Source organism: Sciurus vulgaris (genome assembly GCF_902686455.1).
Source record: "Sciurus vulgaris genome assembly, chromosome: 1".
Classification (NCBI taxonomy): domain Eukaryota; kingdom Metazoa; phylum Chordata; class Mammalia; order Rodentia; family Sciuridae; genus Sciurus; species Sciurus vulgaris.
Genome location: NC_136461.1, coordinates 23832881 through 23840193, shown reverse-complemented (window position 1 = coordinate 23840193; position 7313 = coordinate 23832881).

The window sequence follows — 7313 nt, the reverse complement described above, 5'->3', positions numbered from 1 at the left end:
GAATAAAAGATCGTTCAATGGACACATTGCCAGTCTCACACAAGGGAGGCACTCTTGTGTGCAGATTATCACTGACAGAGCAGAATGGGATGAGGAGCAACCTCTGTGGAAGCCTCAGTATTTCCTCAGAGGAAGATGGCTCAGTGTGAGTCAGAAGACTGATTTAAACAGCAGCTCCTCCCACCATGAGATCTTGGACAACTTATTTCCCCTCATCAGTGGAATGGAAATGATCCCTACACTCAAGTATGCTGACAACTAGTCACTAAGATGCTCATATGGGTCAGGACAACCAGTACACAGCAAGTACTCAGTAAATACTGATGGAGTTCAGAGAGAAAATGTAGACACTGGTGAGAGCTGTTGTCTCCCCGAGCAGGAGGAACCAGGCTAAGAATTCTTAACTTCAGTAAATCTAAAAATCATGGACCTCCAAAACTGTATGCAGAATTCTTTTTGTATAAAAATTTTCTTTTGTGTATTTTTATAATTAATAGCATCATGTGTTGAATGCTTACTATGTGGGAGGTTCTGCATACATTATTCTCAGTAACCTCCTGGAAATAAGTACTGTTATCTCCATGCTATGTCTGTGCATTTTGAGGATCACACATGTGACCCCACATCCTAGCCTCATTCCACTGTGCTGGGTGATTTGATACTTTACTGGGGAGAAGGGAAAGGTTTTCAGGCACTTATATTACAGAAGAGGCTACAAGTCATGGATCAAATGCAAGGAGATATCTACACAGTTGTGCTCTGTCACAGTGAAGGATCTGAATGGGAAACAGTGTCACAGGTAAGGTCTTTTCAGTTCTATCATCTCCATGACTTCCTTGCTATTGGAGTGAAGCTCTTATAACTACCCTTGTTCCAGGATGGCCAGCAGGCAGGGGAGGAGCCAGTTTCCCCACCTCTGGTTCTGGAAAGAGTGGCAGTGGGAGGGTGTGTGTATGAGCTGTACTTCACAGTCGTCCCTCATGGACTACAGCTCTGTGTAGCTGTGGCCTTGCATTATTCATAACTCCAGAGGGAGCACCGTGCTTCTGAGGTCTCCAGGATGTGTCAGCTCTATGTTTAGAGTTGTCTGGGACAGTGCAATGATGACCACCTCTCACAGATGGCCTCTTCCAGGGACCCAGACCTGGCTGAGTTGCCCCACCAGCAGAGTAGGTGGGAGTGGAAAGAAAAGGTACAGTAAACAAAACCAGGTGACCCTGTGCAGATCACCACCTCAGACCCATAGGCCAAACAGATCTGCACTTTGGGGAGTAAAGTTGATGTGGATCAAATCATCCCGTTGTACAGTGTCCCTTCAAGAAAGACTTTTATAGCCAGGCATGGTGGCGCACACCTGTAATCCAGCAGCTCGGCAGGAGGATCGAGAGTTCAAAGCCAGCCTCAGCAAAAGTAAGGTGCTAAGCAACTTACTTTAGACCCTATCTCTAAATAAAATACTAAATAGGGCTGGGGATGTGGCTCTGTGGTCAAGTACCCCTGAGTTCAATCAATACCCAGTTCCAAAAAAAAGAATGACTATGGGCAACAGACCCTCTTACATCAGTTATGATTAAGTTGGGTTTGAAGGAACAAACAAAAAAAAAAGACTTAGGACAGATTCCTCTGGACTGGGACCTAGGAGACACTTATGCTCTCCTGTTTCGTTGGTCTTCATTCTTCCAGGTTAAAGATGCTTCATTTTCTTGTGTTTTCCTTTTGGCCCTGGCTATGAGGAGACTCAACTGTCTTTTGTTCAGCTGCTATGCTTTCTTTTGCCAGATTTATTAATAAAATTTGTACCCCACCTCAATCTCAGTTTTTTTATGTTTAGCATTTTTGTGCTGCATGTTTGTGTTGTAAACTGCCTAGAGTCTGCTTTGGTAGAGATGCAGGTTTACAGGAAAGGTTAATGAGGCAGGGTCTGGAAGTCAGAGGTTCTGTGCAGAGGGTGGCACATGGCAGCAGAGTCTGCTGTGTTAGGACCACTCTAATCTAGTGACCCACCCCATGGGGGTCTTGAGAAATTCACCTCTTGTTGGAAATTGTACTTTTCAAACAAAGTGCAGAGACAATATGAATAATGTCAGGACCCTGGAAGAGCAAAAGTCATGTACACAGATTATAGCTCACTTCACGTTCCGCTCAGGTGCCTTTTCTCCTCCCTCCCTCAAGATACACCACAGTCTGAGATTTGACAATGAATGACTCAGGCCATCCTTTGCTGTGAGACTGAAAAGCAGGGAATACTTCAATTTTGTTGTCGGCTCTGTGTTTCAGTCCTGTTCCCATTGGTGTGAGCATGGGTTCTGGGGGTGACAGATCATCTGTGGTCAGATCTTGGCACCAACTAGTTCACTGTGCCTTGGGGGAAGATGTTTAGCCTCTACACCTCAACAAACTCACTAAAATGCAGATCACAGCACCCATTAGAAGGATGGCAGAGTTTATATGAATTGAAAAATAGCTGCTGCCTTATAAATGATCCTTTCTCTCGCTTTCCCCACGGCCATTTGCGAAGGAAAAAAGACCTTACCATGGCACCAGGCATTTCAGAATGGGTATCTTCACCCATTCCTGTTCTCCAGTGACTTCTTCATCCCCTTTAGAAAATGGTACCAAACTAGAACAGGCTATTTTTCATTGGTGTGTTTCCTGAGCTGCCGGCCATGCCCTTGGGTGGAGACGGGAATCAGTTCTCTTCCCCAGGGATGCTGCTTCTCCTCTACGTTGGTAGGTAGAATGTGATCCTGACATGACAGCCAGCCAGACAGTGATAGTCTTGAGCCCAAAGCACACTGGAAGCAGGGCAGTGTGTAGTCAAAGATGAGAGAATGGGAGCCACTGCTAATATCACACCTGGGGCTGGCAGGACCTGCTCAGATCCTGCAGACCTGCTGCGGTGGCTGCCTGCAGGAACTGCCACTCTTGAGGGCAAAATGGGAGGGAACACAGACATGCACAGTGAGGTAGATGTGTGTGCTGGACACCAAGGAGCTGCTTTGGTAGGGAGAAGTCTAGTGAGCATTTGTTGGCTTCTGTTTTGAGGACCTTTGAAAATTGCCCTGTAATAAGGAACGAGAGCAGCACCCTCCTCTAGGAGAGCGGGCAGGATGAGTTGGCGTTTATCAGGTGCTTTAGAACAGAGGCTGCTCAGTGCTCGGGAAGCCTTCCCCAGCAGGCAGCTCCAGCTCAGCCATTCCAGTGTGTCCGTGTATCCTAAGGAAATGACTGTGCAGAAAGCATTTTTTTATAGCAGGATAAGAATTGGAAACAACCTAAATTTCCAACAACCGGGGAGATCGGCTGTGATTCATTCACAGTTTGTGATCCTGAAATAATGATTTTAAGACAGAGATTTCATGATAAACTATTAGGTAGATGAACCAGTTGTAAAACAATACAAAATGGGCTTTTTAAAATATTTTTTAGATGTCCATAGACCTTTTGCTTTTTTTCATTTATTTATATGTGGTGCTGAGAATTGAACCTAGTGCCTCACACATACCAGGCAAGCGCTTTACCACTGAGCCACAACCCCAACCCTTGGGTTTATTTTTTAAAGTAAACTTTTTATTTTGAAATAATTCTATTTTCAGAAAAGTTCCAAAGACAATATGTAGAGTTTCTGCCTATACTTAACCTAGTTTCCCCTATTATTAACGTCTTACATAACTATAGTACCTTTGTCACAACTAAGAGATTAACATTGGCACTTTATTAGAGTATTAATATATTTGATTTTTCACCAGTTTTTCTGCTGATATCCTTTTGTTGTTGTTTGTTCAGAGATTCAACCTGTTATACCACATTGCATTTAGTATTTTGGGTTCTTAAAATTTTACTTAGAAAAGCATCTGGCAGGTATAAATGAAAATATTAACTAAAATCGTAGTTTAGTGGTAGAACTAAGGGAATGTTTATTTTAAAAATTTTAGTGTGTCTTCTAATTTTTCTGTGTTTATTGCATCATATAGTTTTAAAACGTTAAAAAACAAATGTCTTTAGGTTGAGTGGGGGCCCTCTGATTACTCCCAGTCCGGATACACTATACCATGGTCATTTATGCAGTTGTCCTTCTCTTTAGACTGAGCTCAAGAAGAAGGACCCAGTCAACTTTGTCCCTCTTTCTCATTACCCAGCAGCAGGCAAGTCACCAGAGGAAGCAATGATGATGCCTGGTTGAATTAACGGGTGAAGTCAAAGAAGTTTATTGCTATCAGCTCTCAGAGCTTAACTAGTTAGTGTTAACACTGTTTCAGCTTAAGAAAACTCCAGGTTTATGTTTCCTGTTCAGTGACCCCAGCAGAAGGACAGAACCTGTTCTTGAAGTTTGCAATCTCAGGATTGACTTGCATGCTTGTCACTGAATGAATCACTGTGGCCAGGAGCACGGCATGTGCCACCTGACCAGGTTTAGGTGAGTTGACTGGGCCTTTAGATTTCTTCCTAAAGAAAAGTCAGCATTCTACTAGCCAAAGGAGGGAGACTGATGCTGAGTAGTTTCAACACAACACTAGAGTGAGTTCCCCAAAGGAAGCACCTTTTCTACTATTTTTCACCAGGGAGATTATAATCTCCCTGATGAGAACAGGAACACATTAGTGCTGTTCATTAAGTCCCTAGCACCCAGCATTGTGCTTGACATGTAACAGGGCCTAATTATTTTTAAGTGAATAAATACATATCTTGATAAAATAGAAGTGTTTAGATGGTGTTTGAATTAGGATGCTTTGAGTTGCAAATAACAACTTGCTTACCAATAAAGCATATTTGTTGGCTCATGCAACTAAAAGGTCTAGTGGAACCTGGCAGTAAGTCAGGCATGATTTGATCGAACTTCCATTTCTCTCCTAGTCTTCTAATTGTCTCCTCAGTGTCATCCTCAAGCTGGCTTCTCTCATGGCAGCCAAATGGCTGCAGCAATTTCAGACATCACATCTGTACTTCACACATCCAGACAAGAGATAAAATGGAGAGAATCTATTCCAGAATTCCCAGCAAAAGTCCTGAGATTCACTATGAACTGAATAAGGAAGGTGACGTGTCCACTTGTGAAACAGCCATCAGAGGCAGGTGTTGTTTACTGTCTTAGCCTAGATCATGTGGTTTACCCTTAGAACTGGGGGGACAGGGATGATAGAAAGTAGCAGCAACTTCCCTGAAACTATGAGTTTCTGTTGGGAATTGAGAATTTGAGGAAGCGGGGAACAGTTTGGGTCCTGAGAAGGTGACTAACAGGAATCCAGTGCAGTGGAATACACTGAGTTGTGCAGCCTAGACAAGGACTGCAGAAATCAAGAGCAATGAGCAAGGGCTGCACCAGTCAGAGAAGGGCAGCTTGGGGAGGAGGATGCGTGACCATGCCAAACCCAGAGGAGGAAAATGACTGGGCCAGTGGTGTACAAGCCTCAGAGAGGTTTTGAGCATTTCCCACATGCCAAACATCGTGCTGGACATTCTGTACATTATTGCAATCAATGCATATAGTCTCCACAAGGCTGATGTCATTTCCATTTCACAGATGAGAAGCTAAAACCAGAGCTCATGCAGTAAATGTTGAAGTTGAGATCTGGACCCAGCTTCTCTGGTTCTGAAGCCTGCACCTGGAACCATGGTCACCAAGAAGATTGTTCACTAGTGAAGTGAGTGCCCTGATCTCAGACATCATCTTAGAGGTGACGAGTAAGTGCTTTAATTATTAATTCTCCTGCCACCCTGTGAGACAAGAATTATTGTTATGCCTGTCTCAAAGACAAATGAGGCATAAAGCAGTTAAGTAATTTGCATGACCTGGTAAGTGCTGGTGCCTAACATTTCACCCTGGCCTCATTCTTCAGAGACTGCACTTCCCAATCCAATGGGCTCTCATCATCATCATAGTAATAGTAATTATGAAGCACTAACCAGTTTTGGTTAAGCACATGCTCCACGCTGAATTCTGCTCTGTGCACTTCAGACACAGGTTTAATCAGGCTCTAATCAGGTTTATAAGAAGTACTCTGTCCTTTAAAGAGCCCACAGTCCTTTAAACTCTGTTCCAGGTCTTGTGTCTGAGCTGTCTATGGGGAAGTGGCCTGGCTGCCTCCCCAAATCGCTGACAGCACAACCTTTGGCAGGGGCAGCCAAAGCCCCGTGCTGCTGTTGGCTGAGAGCCTGGCCAGAGGAACTGAGCCAGTATGGATTGAGCAGCTGCAGGACCTGGGCCTCTGGGGCCTCCAAGGCACCCTGGCTTAATGCCTAGATGCTGTTCAAGGCTGCCGCAGCCAGAGCTAAGAACCCCTGGGTTCCAAGCTCAGCTTGTTAGCCAATGTACTGTGGGAGCTTGGACAAATCCCTTTCCTTACCTGGGCCTCAGTTTCCTAGAAAGTAAATAAATAAGATCACCCCTGTCCTTGACCTTTCTCCTAAATATAACCTCTGACAGGTTGGACATTTGGGGTACCTCAAAGTAATTGTCCCTGCCTAAAAACCTGGACCCCAGGTTATTTAGAATCTCTCCTTGGGCACAGGGGTCACACAGAGAAGCTAAGCTTATCCCTGTCTTTAGGTAGTGCCCAGTTGGTTGGGGGCTAGGGGAACTGATGGGAAAGCCAGCAAACAGCCGATGTGGTAGGTACATTACTGCACAGAGAGAAGGAGGATGGGCTGTGCGGCTCCAAGGAGGGAGCAACCAACTGCCTGCAGCAGCCTGGAGGGTTTCCCAGCAGGAAAACATGGAGCTAAATTAAGTCTTGCATTTTCCAGGTAGAAAAGGATGAGCAGGAAAGACGGTCTCCTGAGGAAAGGGTGAACTCCATGTGGCAGAGGGGGAGAAGAATGTGTGTGTGTGTTTGAAGAGACCTGGCTAAAGGGACAGGAGCAGTAGCAGTGGCTCAATTAAGCACCAAGTTCCTAAGCCACAACCTGAGACTTAAGACTAGAAAAAGCAGTGCACAGGCCTCTGGATCCCAGTGTGGCCCACGCCACTTGCTCCTTTCCCTGGAGGCCAAAGGCTATGCTGTGCCTTCCTGTTCAGAGCGCATCACCCCCCAATCTCAGATAAAAGCTCTTCACAGAGCAACCCATTCATCCCATTCAGCTCACATTCACGGGCCACAACTTCTGTCTTCTGGGTGTCTCCAGCAGTTTAGCTAGGCAGCTAAGATGCAAAGAACTGTACTACTGTGCAGAAATTGTTACACAGCTCCAACGGGCAAGGTCCCATGTTGGCATCTAGAGAGCAGGCCAGACATGATTCCTGCAGGGAGCCCACAGTCTGGCAGGGAAGACAAATGTTAAACACATGATCATGCTCTTAATTATTTATCATTATT